The 20,430-nt window shown below is 35.7% G+C and overlaps 1 long non-coding RNA gene across 1 annotated transcript; it reads left to right on the top strand.

The window, feature by feature from the left end:
• Nucleotides 1-11,273: 11,273 nt before the first annotated feature.
• On the top strand, nucleotides 11,274-13,624 carry LOC104143034 (uncharacterized). Its single transcript, XR_011139438.1, has 2 exons — nucleotides 11,274-11,415; nucleotides 12,265-13,624. It is a non-coding gene; the product is annotated as an uncharacterized lncRNA (long non-coding RNA).
• Nucleotides 13,625-20,430: the final 6,806 nt, after the last annotated feature.

The following is a 20,430-nucleotide window of genomic DNA, read 5'->3' as shown; positions in this document are numbered from 1 at the left end:
ACTTCCCTTGCAGCAATTCCAGCTTTGATGCTTTCTTTGGGTATATCAAATCTCTCTCTATTCGTGTGCTTTACTCAGTGGCTGTCTCTAAGCTTCTTGCATTGTTGCTCACTAGGAAACAAGACATAGAAAATAATGAAAGGAGCCAAGTGCATCCAGCAAGTACAGAAAGCAGAGCATCAACATCATCTGAAAGTGAGGCACCTCAGGGCAGTCCAGAAGAATCCATATTTTCACTTGCAAGTAGCACCATTACATACATGAAAATTAAAAGAAAGAAAATGCCTGAGGCTGATAATGGTAGTGAAGTGGAATTGACAAAGGGGGAAATAAGTGTTGATGATCAGAGATTGTAAGTGATACAGTCAGAGTAGCAAGCCAAAATGAGAGATTCATCAAAATTATGCAGTGCAAGCAAAATTATTGCAGAAAAAAAAGCATTATATGTGTATATTCAAAAAAAAACCTTTCTAAAGAGCTATAGAGAAATTCCATCTTATTTGTATGATATTTTCCTTCAATTTAAGGGATAATATTGCTATCTGTATAGTTTGGAGGTAGAGACTCTCATTTACTGGAAATTTCTTCAAAAAACAGTGAGGTGGAAACAAGAACTTGATGTGTCAGCTTGTAGAAGAGCAAAGGAAATAAAAAAGAAAAGGAGGAAATAGATTATTAATAAGATCTTACTGAGGAGCATAAGATGTGTTGCACAATTATATGCCATTAGCAATCTAATTCTTAGAGGCTGAAGCTAGAACTGCCCCCTGATATTTAAGAACTGTCCTTTTTTACATATAATATTAACAACCTTGCTTGCCTATTCCCTGGTCTGTCTACCATGACTTTTATGCCTGTACAATTTTTTCAGAATCTCTTTTCTATAACAGTTCATTCGCAAAAGGACCTGGCAATTTTCTATCTCCTCTTTTTCTTTTTTTTTTTTTTTTTGCTATGAAATTATCTCTTAATTTAGCACCTCTTAAAATCAGAAGCATGCTGGATGGGGATTTTGGCCCTCTAGACTTTCTTCCTGGTTTTGCAACTGTATAACTTCCGCTAAAGTTCTTTAAGTCTTGATGCCTCTATCTTCCCATCTTTAAAATAAGAATAAGGAGAACTCAGAAATGCTCCATAAATACAGGGAAATCTCTTTATTTAAAGAAACTTGGTAGTCACATGTAAAATGGACAAGCAGAATGACTCCTTTAGTGTTAAATACACATGAAAGCCAAAAAGTATCTTACTTCCTGTGGACCCTTTTAGGTAACTCATTAAGTCAAAAGTAGAGCAACCCAACGCACGTTCCTGAATATGCAGAAAGCAGTCGTTCCCTATGGGCCTGTCTACACATTGCAGGGTAGGTAGTCCAGTCAAGACACCTTCACTCATCTTGCCATTACTGCTTCACTGGTTTAGATAAGCTCATTTATATAGACAAGCAGCCAAAGACGGGGGACGCCGGAGGATGTTGTACAGTGCCTTAGTGCCTCAGCTTTATAGTGCAAAGAGCCATGCTGTAAGACTGCTTTTGCAGGTCTGTAGCCTGCCTTTACTTGCAAGCCTATAACCTTTTGTTTACACACCATGAGGTTACTGCAGTCATGCCCTCACCTTCCTATCCCACGTGCTCTTCTCCTTGTGATCTTGCACTGGTGGGTCCTGAACCACTGGTAAGCTGGGTTTCCTGTGGAAAGTGACTGCCTTTGCTGTTTAAATCATCCTGCTCTTCCTCATCCTTTGCTTTGTAGCTTTTAGTCTATCACTCCCTACTAAGATGTCTTCTCCTGTCCTCTCACAGCTTTTAATCTATAGCTTTTGAACTTGATAGATAACATAGTAGTATCACCTTTTTTATGCTTACATATTCAATAAATATTATCCAAAAATAGACATGAACAAAGCTTGACAGTCAATCAGTATGCAACTTCTGCAACTGATGGAGTGTGCTCCAGTAATCGCATCATAAACAGGAACAGCCAGTAGGGAGTTTGAGCGTGTCCTGGTGAAAACTGTATAGCTATTAAGCAAAAAGCGTGTGGGAGAGACCACCAGCTGCAATAGGGAGGATGCCCAGGGGAGGATGTCCATCCTGAGATTCCCATTGCTTCTCTTCCTAGCTGGTCACTGGGAAGAGGTTTTTCCTTTGTCTCTCTCTCACTCTCAGTCTCTCTGTTTTTTCCCTTCAAGGTGTTCCCTTCATCAGTAACAGGAAGTTTATCACTGTAGCTTGAGATCCAAGGCATAACAAAAGATATACACCAGCTTGTGTATTTGATGTCAGTGAAGACAGCTACAGCACTTGAAGACAGCTACAGCAGTTGAAAGTTTGAGAAGCCTCTGCTACTCTTTAAATATGAGCAGTTTATCCAGGCCACTCTAGGCTCAAAACACATACGTTAACTTTATAAACACACCCACAGAGCACATATGTGCCCTAGTATCTTACTAAATTCTGTCAACATCTGATAGAAAATAATATTTTCCACTAGAAGGCCTCTAAACTATTTAAAGGAATAATACCCTTACATTGTACCATAAAAGGATTAAATGACAATAATTTAGTATACATATAGTTCTTAACTGTCCACAAGAAAAATCTGAGGTATACATTGCACCCAAATGCTCACTTCCCTTATGGAAGCTCTTAAATCAAATCTGTTTGCTTAAGGTTTTCTAGAAAAGGCTATGATAAGCAATGTTTGACTTCATTTAAATTATTTACCTAGGTTCCTTATAATTCTGGGCCTATAAGTCTTTATGAAATGTGGTACAAATATTTCTAAATGATTGAAAATTTTCTGTTAAAAAAGAGTTGTCTTCAAGATAGAAATTCCACCTGAAATGTCTGTTTTCATTTTTTTCAGATTTTGGTCCAAAAAGTAATAGCAAAAAACTTAGTAAATATTTTCATTAACCACAGAGAAAGAATTTAATTTCTTCTTAAACACTACTTCTTATTCATCTGAAATGCTTTTGATTTTAGTTGTCAAAAGCTGAAACATTTTCCATTTTTTAATGAGTGCTAAAATATTAGAAACAATTTGATTTTTTTCATGAAAAGATTTGACAAGGATCATTTCCTAAACAATGCTAGTATCAATATTTGTCTATCAGTCTTGTAGAGGCCATGCTACTAATTGCAAAATGATTTTAAATGTATGTATCTGTGGTATAGCTCATAGTACTTTTGTTGTAGTATTTTGTGACTTAATTGCAATTCTTCTTGCCCTGTAAAGTTGTAATATATGGAAAATACTGCAGACTTCTATTCCCTGATGACCTATTGAATACAAGAAAAATTGAGAATCCTCAGCTTGCATTTTAATAGGTTGCATCTAACTTACATTTGCCAGGCATTTGGTTGTGTTTTCAAATTCAATAGTGGTGTTTTTAATTGCAGCTTAATCAGTGAAGAATAAAACACTGAGCAGCTCAATGCCCATTTTGCGCACACACAGCTGTATGTTTTGTGGATACAAATTTGGCTGTAAAAATAGACTCAAGGTTTCTAAGGCTCATAATCACTAATAAACATTTTGTAAAACTGTTGCGAATTGCACTGAGAATGGAATCTGGCAAAAGGAAGTGATATCTATGAAATCAGATTTTCTAAGGAAAGTTCTTCATAGTTTTGTTTTTGTGTGAGAAAAAGTCCAGACGTAGTTGGTGCAGCTGAGATTTTCATTGAGATGCTGCAGCTTGCTCAGTAGCACAACTGGCATTCTGTTTCACCATGTTACACATCTGTTCTTTTGCTGAGATACAACCCATTTCCTCCTATGATATTTTCAAAATAAATAAAGGGTAAGGCTAATTTTTTTGTTCTTAGCATTAACAATTCTGAACTTAACACTGATCTTTTTTCAGATACTTTATACATAGCCAAGAGGTGGCAGTAGTCCATCCTCTATTTACTCATGTTCTTTACTGCTCCTGGTAGATGTTTACCTTTGTTTGATATGTAGAACTATCTTCTTTTACAGCAAAGACAGAATTATTTCAAACTAGATATATGATTTTTTTTAAAGTTTTTAGTTGGATAAAGTTCCTTTCGATCAAAATCTCAAAGGTCTTTGTCAAAACCAGAGGGAGGGAAGGAACCTCTTTAAAGGCTACCTCCTCTGAAGGTAGCAAGAGAGATGGTTAGCAATATGCGACTAGGCAGGTGTGAGTGTGACCAGGAGAAGCCTTTGAAACTCGGGCACAGTGGGAGCACAGATGCGCCCTGTTCTCCCAAGCTTAAGCTTCCCCTAAAGCCTTGCAAAGCCATAGAGCATGGCTACATGCAACTCTGAAGCCTTGTGAGGTTCATGTCCCCAGAAACTTCCACAGCCGGCAGCATTATAATGAATCATTGCTGAAATTATCCCAGAATCACTGCAGGGGAAGGCGTAGAAGAGAAGTGAGGAAGGCCAGCTAGCAGCAGGGCCAAGATTACTCTGCAATGGTTAGCTTTTTTCCCCCCTGCATTAAGGATTTCTTTGTAGAGGAAAGAAGGGAAGAGTAAGGCTAGAGAAGTAGATGGTGGTTTATACCTTAGCCGTGCACGTCTTCCATGCTTTCTACCTTGCAGCACATGCATGGTTGTGTGTCAGAAAAGGCTTAACATGTGGAGCCAGGTTGGGGGGAGCAGTATGAAGAGCTGGCCAGGGCACCTGTGGATTGAGGAGGAAGTTTCTTATTTAGGGAATAAATTAGCACTTCTCTAGTGGTGGAGAATGCCTGGCTGGACTTCTTCCCAAAACATAATACTTTTTTCTTCCACCTTTGTAGAGGGATGGATGAGTGACCCCTGAGGCACTTTTCAGATACTGCAGACATACAGGTCTTTCCTTCTTCTGAGACAGCTGGAGGATAGAAAAGCCATGTCTACAGTCTGAAACACGCGTGCTGAATAAGACATATATATTTTCCGAATAAGAAATACATTTTGCAAAGTTACTAATCAACAGGTAAACAATAGGGTTTCTCTAGTGACTGGAGGCAACAGCCATCAGGATAGAAATCATGACAGAATCCAAAATGTGACCACAAGTATTTTTGACCAAATTTGAAAAGGAAATTTGAGTCTGAGGCCAAGCACTACTAAGGGGAATCCTCCTATGTGGAGCAAGCCCATAATTACATACTTAGCATGAGAAGAGACAGTGGTAATCAGGAGTAGCTGCTTTACCCAGATGTTTCTGTGACAAAAGAATTATTATCCAGATACTCGTAGAAATGAACTGACTGCTTTATTTACCGAGGCAGCGAGGCACAAGCAATGCAGTAGCATCTAGGATAATGCCAAAAGAAGTTACTCTGAGGCAGTATAGAATCTCTAAAAATATATGGTCTTTACTTATTTATAGGAAAAGTCCAGGATAGTCAGACACTGGTCATATGATCTGTTAAATTTTGATCCTAGATATTGTGGAAAAACTCAGTCAACGGACTCTAATTGTTGGCCAATAATCAGGAAGGCAGGCCTGGGAGAGAGATTGAAGGGTATATTTATTCTAAAGACTAGAATTTTATTAAGGACATACACAAAATATACATCTGAAGGATGTATATAGCTCACATGATATCCATCTTGGATTATGAAATACGTGAAATTTGAGAGCTGATGCTCAAAGTTGTTTAAGAAAGACGGCACAGTTAGACTTCTGCAAGTTGATTTTAATCTGATTAATCCCGGTATAAATCACTCAATTTCTAGAATATTTGGGTGGGTATCTGAGGCATGAAGCAATTTATTGAAAGTACATGCAATCACAGACCGCATGGATGCCATGGCTTCTGCAGTAGATAGCGGTTCCCACACAGTGGACTAGGGTACTGTGAGAAAGGAGTAGAGGGAGGCCTTGGAGTGTGAAAACCTGCAAAGGGAAGGGAAGCACAGAGGTAATGCCCAAATCCGCAACCTACGAGCAAGTAAATTAAGAGAGGACAAGAGTCTGAAAAAGCTAAGAGGTGTGAAGTTAGCGCAGTGCAGATTTGCTTCTAATAGAATCTGTTAGTACCAACTATTCCTCTTTCACAGGGAAGCAGTTATTTTAGAAAACGGGTATCAGTTCATGGCAGTGCCATTTACAAACACATATTGTTGAGATTCTCCTGGTAATTCAGGGTTTAACTTATTGAGGATTGGGTTGGTTATACCACATAAAAATAGGAGCCCGATAAGTTACACATCAATCATGACATCTGAAAGCATATAGAGACATAAAAGCTCCATCTGCAGAAGATAAATCAATGGTTTATATGTGCTAAATTGTTTCATTTTACTCCTTTTTTCAGGGTTGACTTTATAGGTCACAGTAGTTGGAGACTGACAATGTGAGCAAAATACCATGGCTTTGGTTCACAGAGGGTTCTCTCATCTGTTTGAGTTTACTTGGGTGAAGATTTAGTGGAATGGAAGCTGTCCACAAGAGAGAAACTATTAAAGTAGAAATCACGGCTTGCACAGTATATGTTTTTGCAAATAGTGCCCAGGGGAGTTAATAAGGCTGTGGCCTAAGTAAAATATAAAACCTCTCATTACATTTTGTTCTTTTTTTGTCAAAAAGGGATTTGGGGCTAATTAAAATGAGATTTTTTGTAGCCTGTGTTCTTAAATTAACACAATAAAAAACTTGTATCTAAAAGATATTTCTAAAATAATGCACTCTTTTTCTCAGGTGGTTGTAAATGTAAGACTACTACTTTTCTTCCACATTAAATTAGTTCGGATTTGGGGTTTTCAAAGTGGGAACTGTCTCTGGCTCTGTATTCTCAATGTGTCCAGCACAATATGACTATCTACACTAAGAGTAGTCTCAGGAGTAAAGAAGATATATTTATGATCATGGAGAACTTTGCTACTACAATTTTTTCTTAACTAAGTTTTAAAAAATCTGGACTATGTCAAAAATAAAACCATCACTTATATTTTTGAAATCTTACTTGCACAGCGGTAGTATTACAATAGAGATATAATTCGCATTATCGCAAGCGTGTAACCATCAAATCATATTCTACAGAGAGTATGTGATGAAACAGTATTCATCTGATACCTAATGATAATACTATACAAATATCCTGCTGTGTTCTCGATAGTGTATTTATGATGCTGTGGCGTCTGGTCCAAGTTTCATGACATTCTGAGTACCCCTTTGGGGAAATATGACATCTTACAGTAACGTATGCTATGTATATCAAAAAAACAATGCCAATCTGCTTCTGCTATTTTGAGTGGAAAGAGCAGGCTGCTGACTTTTTAACATATGCAGGATGGTGCTGTTTACAATATCAACTTGAAAAGCAAGACCTTATACGAAACAGCACATGGATAAAACAGAATAAGAGGAAGTAAAACAAAAAGCACTCAAATTTTATATAGTAAGTGACCACCGAAACAAAGAAAAAGGAGTTCTAAGACTCTTCTGCTGTTCCCAACACTTGCAGAACAAAATAAGACATCTCTGAAAGACTCGGGGTTGTGGAACATATTAAGAGTTTTGTATTACCAGTTCCCATTTTTCCTGTTTATTGATAGCAAGTGACTTCATACAAAATGGGAATGGCAGTAAGAAATAAAAAAAATCACTGGGAAAATATATAGAATAAAATATGGTCCAATTGGCTTCATAGATTCTCTTTATATTAAAGAAAAAATTGTGAAATGAGGTACATAAAGCCTTGTAAGTCTTTGAAAATTTGGATATGAGGATATGAGGGTTTCAGCACGGGATTTCATGACCGTGGTCTAGCTAAGAGTTGGGACAAATTTAATTCATGTTTAGTGACCTACAACAGCTCTAACCTGCTTCTAATATAAATTAGCACATGAGAAAATCTGTCCTGATGTGACTACACTGTTTAGAGTATTTCAGCAGGCGTATTTAGGGCTAGCTCAGATATCTCTAAACTTCACAAAACCAACTATCCTGATGTTGTTAGAATAATCAGAAAGAAACTAAGAGAGTATTGCCACGACCTTTGGGCATTTCGACACTTAGTCTCATGCAATTTTCTATCACTTATTCGGTATTTGCATAGGGAATGAAGTTTGAGTAAAATCTTTCCTCTTAAAGAGAAGCTTCTTAGGTATGGGTTTATAAAGAATAAGCAAGTTAACTCCTCTGTGTGATATTTATGTTTGTTCCCTTTAAATAAATTTTGGAAATAATTTTTTGGCTACTCATTTATTTATTTTTATTTTACATTCAATTAGAATCAAGAAAATAGAAGCAAACGAATTACAGTTATAATGCTAATTGTTTGAGTGTTGCATGAAAACTTTGAGAAAAATGATAGATTTAATATATGAACATATAGCCCAGGCTGCTTTGTGTCTTCTTCATTCATCCAAACTTCAATGTATGCATTGAAGCAACAAACTACTTTTCATGATGTAAGAATATTAAGACAAGTTATCAAAGCAGAAAGTTCTGCTTTTCCACTAGAGTAAGATAATATTTACCTTCATCAAAAAAATTGAATAAATATTTTCTGCAGTTTTTAATAGCAGAGTTTCAAAATACTGTAGATGCTGTTTAGGATGTCCTATGAAACAAATCATTCTTTTTGTTATTGGTAGAATAATGTGGTGAGTCTTTAAGAAAAAAATAGCAGGTGTTTAGCATGTTCTGAAAACATAAGAACTTTATTTAAGCACCTGAATAAAGATTGGGTAATTAAAAACAAAATAAAAAAAAATAAACAAGCAAACAGAACACTAGCAACCTGTGTCTACCATATAAAACATTTTGCAAGTGGTGGAAGTCATTCTCCTGAACTTATAATAGTCAAAGGACTTGCTGCTCTTAAATTAGCTATTTTAGAACCTCCTATCTAAGCTGAGGAAACCCAAGCTCCTCTCATTTGGAAGCAGACAGTATAAATGTTATTCAGTTTAATGTGACAATGTAAAATCAGAGATAATTTTCAGTTTTGGACTCATGGTTTAAAAGAAGTCATGAAACTTTTCATAGAAATATTTTCTCTATTGTATTCAGCAAAAATATTATAGAATAAAAAATGTCACATCATTCTTTTTTCATCTTATGTATAAATGAATGACTACATAAATATTCAAAAATATTGTTCTAAAGAAAAATCAGTGCAAGATATAGTTTTGGAAATCAAGTTGATTTTAAAGTTAAAGGGGGAATAGGATGAGCAGCCTAGACAGAAGTGAAATACTGAAAGGTATCTTTTACATTTTTCTTTTCTTTTTTAAGCTGAATTTTTAAACCAAACAGTCGTGCGGAGTATTTAGAAAAATTTTGATGACCGATCAAGTTCATGTTCCACATTCCGTACCCTAAAAACAGAATATTTAGACATAATGACCACTGGATCAAAATGTGACCATTGACAGTGGTGTTGCATTAATTGCTATCCCTGAAAATGAGAGATATAATACCTGATAAAAATATCTTTGCATTTTTTTATTCTTCCTCTTGTTGGATAAGGTAGGAAATAGGAACAGTGGAACAAGAAATAAATAAACCAAAGACAAAGGGAAAACATAAAAATTCATCAGCAATACAGAAAATGGACAGACTTAAGAAAAATAAGGCTGGGTAATTAATTCTAGAATTAAAACAATAAAAACAAGGATATAACAGAACCATAAATCAATAAAATAATAAAAACAAGGATATCATTGAACCAAAAATCAAAATCCTACACAGCAATGTAATAATCACAATGTTAGACAAAGGCAAATATTTACTGTAAAGCAAAATAAGATATTGGGAGTAGCAAAGAAATTTAATATTAAAGGATATATTTTCAAAGAACTTCAAAGCTTCATTGACATTCGCTCCATCTCCAAGCACAAAAAAGACATTATTTATTTTATATTTGCAGTCGTATTTGGGGGGATGTATATGGAAAAAAATTCACTGCATGCTATTCAATATAATTAACTGTACTAGGAAGATCTGTGGAGGAGACTTTAGATCTTCCAAAGACTATAGTAGGCAAGACTTTTTAGTACAAGGGCTGAATTAGCTTCTGCAGATTTCATATGCCTGAGCAAGACCAACAAAAGTGTTTGGTGTAGCAGGGTTGTCCAGCACTTAACAATGCAATGGCACCTCATGGAATGCCTATTACATTTTTCCCCATATTATACGACCAGGACATTAGCAGCATTGAGGTACATGAGGAAAAACAGCAGTTAGTATTTCTCAAGCACCATACTCCTCAGAGTGTCATCTTTTTTCAGGGTTAAGGAGAGGATCTGTAACTTCCTTTAATAAGAATATTTTCACTAGAACTTTTTGCAAACATTTATTCCAGTCTTTATCTTCTTCCTGTGATTAATATTAGGATTTTTGCATAAATCTTTGAAATATTAGGTGGTAAAATTGTATTTTCCCAGTGCTATGAGGAAAAATAAAAGGTCCTGATGATATAGGATATTTCACTAATGAGAAATAACTGTCACAGGGAAATATGAAGATCTTTACAATGACTTATTATGGGATTTTGTAAATTATGTTGGAAAGTAATTAGATTTCAATAATTGACTGATAGTTTCATATATTGCTTGCAAATTACAAAGTGAAAAAAGGGTCAGTCCTTTCCATTTATAGTGGTAAACTGTCAAAAAAAACCCAAGAACAAAAATGAATCAAATTCTTATCCTTATTTAAAAACACTCTCTGTAATAATTTATAAGTTATATAATGAAAATTAGACATAAAAGACTTCTAAATATTAATTTAAGATTTCTAGGAAAATTAATATCATTAAACAATGAATTATTAGCTGCAGGTTTTTCAGAAAATATGAAGAGGATAGATTTTGTTCCTACTCTGTAGTCCCACATTTAGGAGTAACTCAATCTAATTCTGAGGACACAGCCTGCTGTGCAACCAGCTGAACACAGCAAAAAGTGCTAGTATATATGCTCTGACTTGATATAAGTGGTGTAACTTACTTTCTTGAAGCTTGAGTGGAATGCAAAATACAGTTAGCACTGCATAAAAAAGGGAGGAAACTTCCAAGGTTCAGACATCCTAAAGGACATAAACAAAAATTCTCTTAAAAAAATCTCACAGGCAAAATGAGAGACAAAAAATATTAACAAGTTTGGCCAGGAAGTAACATATTTTAGTTTTGTTTATGCATTTATATATAAATGTGTGTGTGTGTGTGTGTGTGTGTGTGCGCGCGCACGCGCACGCGCGTGCATATTTTACATAAGCATGTGAATATATTTATAGATCTCCTTTCATCTTGTTTTCTTGTAGGAAATTTTGCAAATCTCTGTGACGATAGCTGAAAGAAGCAAGGAAGAGCCAGGGAATTGCAGAGGGAAAAGAGAAAATACTGAGGGAAAAGGAAGCAAGAGGACAAAAGGAGATCAAAACCCATAATGTTTAGAATTACTGGGGCTCTTCAACTACTAAAGCAGTAGAAGAGAGGCAGGTAAGGAGCTAAGGAGTCCTTTATATTCTAACATAAGTAAAATTTAATAGGGAAGACTGTGATCTTTCGGTCTATTCAACTATTAGGTCAGGAGATAGTAGTCCTAGTTCTTTTATCTACATTAAGAAAAGATTAATGATTAATATTCCATAGTTATAACATTTTTCTTGAAAAACACTTTTTATTATGAAATATATTTCATTGCATAAACTATACAGTAATATATAGAAACTGGAATAATTTTCACAGTAATCAAAATAGAATAGTTCCAATTGAGTTGACCTGATTTTTTTTCAATAATATTTGTTTTACAAAAAATTGTTTTTCAATCTCTTTTTCGTTTTCATGGAGAGTAAGAATGAACTTTAAAAGCTCATAATTTTTTTTTAAAAGAGAGATATTTCTAATTTTGATCACTTTTAAAGTCTGTACTTCTCTCATCACTAACTACTTACTTTTGAGCACATGCAGCCAAAAAGGAACATTTTTCAGTAAGAAAAATTAAGTCTCCTTGGGGAACAGCCTAGCATTTTCCAAAGACTGAGAAATCAGATTTTACTTAGCTAATTTTGGCATGTGCAGATAAATAAGTAAATGTCCCTATCTAAAGATAGCAAGTCTAAGAAAATGCGCCAAAACTATCAGGAGAAAAAAAGTGATTTATATGGTATAGCTGTCAGCCTTTGAGTATTGAGGTAAAGGTTCGACAGTTCCTATATTATAGTCATCTATTAGAGCATACCATTTTTAATCAAAGGAGCTGGGTCGCTTACGGCTGAGGCTTATGAAGCAATTCTGACTACTCAAGTTTCATATCCTATTGATGATATCTTAATAAAAACTTAACAGCCCATGAGACAAAAAGGCATTTAGAAGATACTAGGAAAGTAAAGAAAAGCATCTAAATAATACCAGGTATCAGTACATCTCAATATCTTTAATATTGTTACCTTGTGTATAATTAGCATTGTTGATAACGATAATGCAACTGTTACTCAGTGCCTACCGAACAGAGTGTCCAAAGACTGACAGGAAGACTTCTGAATGATGTTACACTGGGAGATAGTTCATTTTGTATGAACTTTAGCAGGTGGTGAAAGCTTGGAAACGTACCTCTGGAAGAGACAAGTGCCTCTGTTGGTGCAAGTTCATCATTACAAACGGGCTGAACCCCAGGATGTGCAGAAGGCTGCTGATCTGTGATACATGTCTGCGCTCCACACAATTAGGTTTTGTTTTCAAGTTAATGAAGAAATTCCTTTGATTCATGAGATTACCGTAACTCTCTTAGTTGTGGTTGCAAATCACCTCTATAACTACTTACGATTTGTTTACAGGTGTGTAAAATCTTTATATGTAAATTTCTGCAATTATGGCAATTCTTTTCAAAGAATTTTACTTAAATTGGTTTGCCTCTGCACTTGTACGTTTTCACTTCTTGCAAAATTATTTAACTTCCATTTAGCAGTCTCAGACAGAAGCTTTTCACTTAACTGTAAATGTTACTCTTCATCTTTTTCACATAATCTATGATCTTTTTCTTATCTTTTTGCTGAAATCCATCATCTGATTTTTACCGCATGTCATACCATTTTTGCTTCTTCTAAATTCAAGGCAGGATTTTTCTGAAGCCTTTGTTCTCAGTGTTGGGTATCTGATCCTCTTACAATCTGTAATAGGCCACTGGCTTTCTGAAATTGCATATTTGAATCCACAACTTCGAATGTGCTGTAAATATTTTAAAATGTTGTCTCTCCCTTTAATTTGATATATGAAACTGATATCTACTTTGATAGATATCAAAAATTAAAGCAATTAGGAATCTCAATAAAATAGATTGAGAACCGACTTCTTGTCCCTCCTTGAATTAAGGTTTGTTAAAGGTAGTAATTTACATGCATTAATATTAGAAATGTGTTTCACATTTGAAGCTTGTGAATATGACTTTACTTTCCAAACAAGAGATTCCATTCTTGCTTGAAGTTTTTCCAGGTGGTTGCTTGTATTCTGTAGAATTTCAAGTACTTTGGTAGTTTTTACTTCCTTTCTCTTTTTGTTACTCGCTATCTTGTCTTTGTTTCTCTGTTTTGAGATTCTCATAGCATCTACGCGTTTTCAAAGATACAGATAAAAAACATTGGCAGACATCAAAGCAAAGCATTTGTGAGAGAGAAGAAAAATAAACAAATAAACTAATATTGGTTTCCTCTCTTTGGCTGTTGGAGTATTGCTGCAGACTCGTTCTGACTGGTTCGTGACTCGTGACTGGTTCTATTAAATCCTTTCAAAGATGTATGTGAATTTCAGCACAAGATCTAAAGAACTACAAAAGGCTCCAGGAGAATAATAGATGGAGAGGCCTAAAACAAGAGAGGTATATGGGTTGCATGTTCTTCTCCACACAGGCATTACATTTCCTATTAATCGTGATAGTCAAAGAAATAACAAGAAAAAAAATGAACCTAATGCTTGAGATAGATATTGACAGTTGGTATTAAAATATATAGTCATGACACAGGCCATGTTTACAAGAATTTAAATGCTTTGTTAATGAGTCAGGCTCCTTCAATTTACTATCCTGTGGCCTTAGGAGCATATCCAGAGCTACTCCTCCATGTTCCTTTATTTGACAGCACTTTACACAGAGCTCCTGTGATCCTGGCCTTTGGGGTTTGTTTAATCTAATTAAAATGCAGTCTGGCTAGAATGTTTTCTCTCATACTTTTTCTGACAAGCGTGGAGAAGATTAGAAAATTTTTTTAGATTGTTTGGTTGTGGTTACCCTGGCCACAAATTTTCTTGTACAGTCGCATTAAGTTACCCAAGGTGACAGAGGCATTTGATATGAAATCAAATACCAGTTATTTCAACATCTAAAAAGTTCTTTTGTGGGCTGTCACTAATAACTCTCTCTCCAGAATCAACTTGTTCAGATATTAAGCAGAGAAAACACCATGTTCTTGCACTGTCATGGACTTACCATTGTACTCCAGCGGTGGCAAGTTACTGGAGCATCCACAAACAACCATGAATGTGTAACTGTCTTGGTTAAAAACATATAGGCATGTCAGATTCCAAGCTGGTACTGAATCACTTGTGCTCCTAGCTAATGATGTTTGCTGTGAAAAATATTTTCTGTCTAAACTTGCAAAGGATCAATTCAATACAATGAGCTAATATTGCAGTGATGGTAATTGTCATAAAGATTTTGAAGAGCTATTGAAAACGTCTCTGACTGTGACTCCTAAACAAGGCATTCTTGATATTCTGGGTTCTTGGAAAAGTGTTTCATTTTGTAAATGGATATGCTTCATAAAAATATGTAAATAATGGAAGTACTGGTTCTAATTAAATCAAATAGGATAACAGAATATGTTAGAACCATAGCTAATTACAAACACAGGGCTATGACAGTGTAAAAAGGCATTATTTTTAATAAAAAAACCCCTAGAAAATTCAGAGGTCAGAAGGTAATGCAAACTTGAACTCCTTGCCTGCAAACCCTGAATCATCTGCATAGTACTGCTCGTGTAAGGGTATGGGAAACGTGAGAGCATCTGCTTCATTAAGGATCTCTGATCAAGGGCCTTTTCAGTGCAAAAGGAGAATAAGTAAGGCGGGAACCAGTAAACAAAACACACAAACACAGCCCTGACAGACGGGGTAATAACGGAGACACTGGCAAAGACCAAAAATCTCCAGGCACTGCTTGACGGGCCATTAAGAAGCAACGTGCACAGCTTTGGAGAGGGCCAAGCTGGACTTTGTAGCTGCTAAGGGGAAAACAAGACACACATGAGGATTTTGGAGGGCCGCCCCTGTGTCTGTGGTGCTGCAGCTAGAGTGAGCGGGTCTTGGCAACAGCCCCATCATGGGACTGGGGCCACAGGGTGCAGCAGATGTCCCTTAGCAACTTGTATGACTGTTTCTTCCTGCAGGTGCCATGGATGAACATGCTATTTGAAGATGCAGTTACATCAGTATCCATAAGATACTGTAGATTCTTTTTTTAAGCATCTTCCCTGACTAAATATTTGTGTACTTTCCCCTTTCTCTACAGGATTTGCCAGGAGCAGAATTTTACCTTCTGCTGTCACTTGATCCTTCAAAGATCATAAAACAATGATGTTCTTTAAATGACAATCTGTAGACTACTGGGAATGTAAATGCCAGAGAAACCAACAAAATGGAAGATGTCATATGTCATACAATTTTGAGGGTTGAAATAGAAATGAAGCGATACATAAGCAATACATTATCCATCAGGGCAAATTTCGGTCTTCCCATATTAATTATTTCCACTGTTTAAGCTTTAAGATGTTTAAGGCTTGTTTAATCTTTAAAAATGTCAATCATATCGACAGCGTAGGACTTAGGCACTAACACCTTTTAAGTGTACATTTATCAAAAAGTTGCCAAAAGTAGTATAAAACTAATCCAGATAAACAGCGTTTTGCCCAAATCACTCCAAGTTAATTGATTTCCAGGCTTGAGATGGGTGTCAAATTTCAAACTAGTTTAATTTCTGTTGTTTCTCTTACTGTTTTAAGTGACAGTAACCTCTTTGGTGCTTGTTTACAAATAAATTGCTGAATGATGTCCCTTAATTTTCACCAGTGTGAGTCTGTAATTAAAGGTGAACTACTTTAGGCATGAAGTACACAATGCTCTTAAAACATTGAACTCTGAGAAACTTATCTCTAAATTCTGCAATTCTGCTCTTGTAACCTCAACATTGTGACTGCAAATAAAGCACTGTGAGCATAAAGGAACAATATATGGATAAATAGCTAATTCTTCACATGCAGTAAGGATTATAGGAAGGAAAGGTCAGAGACAGTGACAACGTATGTGAAAGAGGATGGACTGAAAACTTACCTAGAGGTGTGCTACCCCTAAGGAGACATAAGATCCTGTATTCTCAATTAGCAGCTCACAGAAACTTTTGCCTCCTGTTATCCCCTGGCTCCTCTAGGGTAGGACTAACTCAGGCTTCCTCCCTTCCCATCATCATCTTGATCATAACCAAGAGACTAAACCTGTGCTCTCCTCCGTATCTCTAGACTCATAGTCTTAGTATATGGGAGGGCTTTGCTGTCCTGATGGGTGTATTAAAAAGAATCTAAGACTGAAGAATTAATAACAAAACTGGTTACAGCCCTTAAACATAAAAGAGAGATGCAGTGAGAGAAGGATTTAAACCATGTAACTGTATGTATCTAACTCAGGAACTCTGAAAAATACACTCTGGAGGTTGTTACCCTTTTTTCTATTGGCTAAATCTAAAATGGGACCTCTTAAACTTAGGGCCTTTGAATCACACCTAACTTGGGAGTGACTCAAACTAGATACCTTCCAAGGTGACTTCTGTGATCTGTACAGTACTTCTGTTCTGAGGGTTGACTGGCATATATTTTGTTTGCTTAGGTGTAAAGAAGGTGTGTCATCTGGATATAAGTCATTTTTTTTTTATTACGCTTTGCTGTATTTTAGGAGGGATAGTTTTTGGCCCATGCCCACTGCTCCTATCCCCTCAAGTAAGGACCCAAATATTATTTCCAGTGTCTTACTACTTTATTACCCTATATTCTCAAAGCAATGCTTTCTGCCTCCCAAATCCTCTCTGTTGTGGCTTTGCTTTCTGTCCTCAGCCTGGTAGTGAAGGTCTCAGCTTTCTCCTGAATTTCTGTCACTGGGTAACAGGCCACCTTACCTCTGGCTAAGTTATTTTGGTGTCAGTTGGTTGAGTCCTGTCATTTCTAAGGCAGCCAGATTCCGCAGAGGCTCAGCTGGAGCAAAGTACCACCACCCTGTGCGGAGGTAAATGACTGAAGATATATGAATAGGCAGGCCTTGCCTTGATGTCAGATATAAGCTCCCTGGCCCTCAGCCACACGTCAAAGTGCATATAAACAGGGAAATTTTCATTTTTTTTCTGAAAAAAAAAATTAAATGGAAAACAAACCCTCAGAAATCTATAGCTAGATATAACAATTTAGGTAGCTCTTTGAAGGATGCAAAATGCAAGAGGGTTTCTTGTTTAAGCAAATACAGCTAATGGTAAAGTTACCTTCTGTAGCATAGTTTAATAAGAACATCATCTAACAAGCTTTCTCTTAACATAGGGAACAAAAATCTTAATGACATCTTTGATTTTCCAACTGTCTTCCTGTAAGACAACATAATTTGTTTCTTTCAGTCTTTTATACCACAGAGGATGTCAGAGGTGGTTTGCAGTTTGCGGCACAGAGGTCTTATGAACCCTTCATAAGTTTAAGTTTAAGATTTATTATCAGTTGCCTACTACCGCTACGAAGAGGACATAATGACCAAGCAGTCTCTTCTAGCAATGCTCTTAGATAGTGGAATATATGTGACATCACTATTTTTGATTCTGTGAACACTGGTCTAGATTTATTTTTCCTCAGCTAAAAATGCATAGTTTAATGCTTTTTCACAAAACACAGTTATTTTAGCTTACCCCCAATGGACTAAGTAAGGTGGAGGATAATTCCAGCAAATGTAAAAGTAGTTTTCACCTTCACTTTCCCCTGAAAAATGTGTTATGCCAGATGTTTCAGCCACTAACGAGATGATTAAAGTATGTATTCACACTCTGAATGCCCACAATTCAGTGCTATAGCAGTTATACAAGACACCAGCTCGAAAAGCTGAAGACAGGAAGTATTGAACTACAAAAGGACTTTGAAGAATTATAAGAAGTCAGTGATTTAGTCTAACTCATAATAAGAATTAAACAGCCAGTTTTAGTTAACTCTGCAGCTCCTATATAGTCAGGAGTATGACTTCTTTTGCTATACTCTTTTTAAATTAAATTCATACAAGTTTTCTGTTTCTAGTTACTTGGGTCTTTATTTTTGTTTGACTTTATTTCACCTTTTATATCCTCTGAATATCTAGAATCTTGTGCCTATTTTTCTTCTTTGCAATTTGTACCTGTAAGCTTTGTCTCCCTAAACCAACAAATATCCCACTGATGCTACACCCACTCCACAAATTGATACGAAAGACTCCAACACTTCTCCGTGCTGTTCTATTTGTTCTGCCTCTAGAGGTTTTGTTCCTTTATTTGATGTTCCACACAGCGCTGGAGAGGATTAAGGAAATGACAGGTCAGTCAGGAAGCAGTTACTTAGACTAAATAAAAGAGCAGCAATAAAAGCATTTCTTGATGGACTGCGACCAGTATAGCTAGGTTTTAGTCAGTTACACGTCTCTTTTGCTTACAACCCTGTACAGAATAAAAGAAAGCACTATTTTTGATGGCATGGAATTTTAATATATAACTCCAGATAAGTATCAACAGTGCCCAAACTAGCTGGATTTTAGTGCTAATTAATGCACTTTCTGGCAGTTTTAACAGAAAGGCCAATATTGAAGGTGCTGAAGTACCTTTTTCTCCATAGGAGAGTTATGTCTAATTCTCTTTGCTGAGGCAGTGGGTATATAGCTGGACTTAAACAATTGATATTATTCTTTGTGTAAAGGCAGGACTTTAATAGTCAGATTTGTGAAACAGACACTAAAATTCACTAAAGATTTTTTGAAATTCAGGCTTTCAAAAAAGAAAATGATGTATGAAAGGGAAACAAACCTATAATGCACATCTGGAGTGCTCATATACATGTGTTTTGACATATTATGCATTTGTAAAGGAATTTGACATCTACAATCACATTAATAGAAATTTTAAAGTATTGACTTGGGACCTTAGCATTAGGGTATCCATTCTGCCTCATTACCAAAGAGCACCTGTACTAAGTTTTTTCCATCATAATGTGTGAGTAGGTCATTACAGTGGAAGTCCATATTATATTGAGATAAATGAGGTATGCTTAATAAACAGTAGTTTCTTCTTTAAATATAAAATACATTTTGTAATAATAGATAGATATCATAATTTAAATATCCATTTGCTTCACAGAAAGGCCATGACATGTTATGAATCACATCTATTGTATTGCCAGTCATCTGATCATGCTGTAGACCCTGAGAATCTAAAACATTAATCTTATCGTGATAAGATTAATAGTAATAGAATGGAAAAGCATGTATTATAAAAAATAAAAGTGCTACACTTGATAGGCTGTAGGAGCTCTGCCATGAAAATCTAGAGGGATGATATTCTTTCCCTTCCATTTCTTTTAGGCCTGATTGCATACTCTTGGCTGAATGCTAGCTAAGTGAGTGCTATGCTTTTCAAAAATAATGATTTTATTGGTGAAACATAGGTGTGTTGTAGCTTGTATTCCAGGAACACCAGCCCTTTTAAATAAAAAGTCTTCATCCTGAAACTGGCCTCCAGACTCTTCCTTATAGAAATAGATTGCCTACTGTTGATATATTGCTTGTGTTCCTTAATGTCAGTGAATCAGATGGCTATTCTATGGATAAGAATATTAGGTTTTCTGCAGAAACTTTTCCATTTTGAAAGAAATGAGCAAAAAGAAGTGAAGTTAGCTGTTGTAAGATAGACAGAAGAAACTGACAAAAACAAAACAAAAATCCAAAATGCACTTTCAAAAGCAAATAAGTTATTTAATTAACCAAATTTTGTCAATGGGCCCATGGGTTGCCAGCATGTGTAAAAAAAAAAATTAAATTAAATTAAATTTAAAAAAATAAATTAAATTAATAAAATAAATTACAAAGAATTGGAATTAGAGATAATAATAAGTAAAAAAAACCCCTCTATTCTAATACTTTTAGTAACTTACAAAATAATGAAAATTAGAAAATCACTCACAAATCTTTCCCACTGAATTCACTTTTCTTTACCACCCTGATCAGAAATAGAGATAGCACTTTTTCCAGAAAGGTAGCTTTGTTTGCATCCTTGAGCATTAACACTGGAAGAGATATTAAGGAGCGCATTTTCAAATGCATGGGGCAGGGGGGGCAGCAAAGGAATAGTAATACTAAAAAATAAATACCTCTTAACAAGTAAGAAACTGTGAGTAGTAGATAAAAAGTAGAAATTCAATGGTTCAAAGT

This window comes from Struthio camelus, chromosome 2, assembly GCF_040807025.1.
Source record: "Struthio camelus isolate bStrCam1 chromosome 2, bStrCam1.hap1, whole genome shotgun sequence".
Lineage (NCBI taxonomy): Eukaryota > Metazoa > Chordata > Aves > Struthioniformes > Struthionidae > Struthio > Struthio camelus.
The sequence above is the reverse complement of the archived record's forward strand: the minus strand, read 5'-3'. Positions and strand labels throughout refer to the sequence as shown.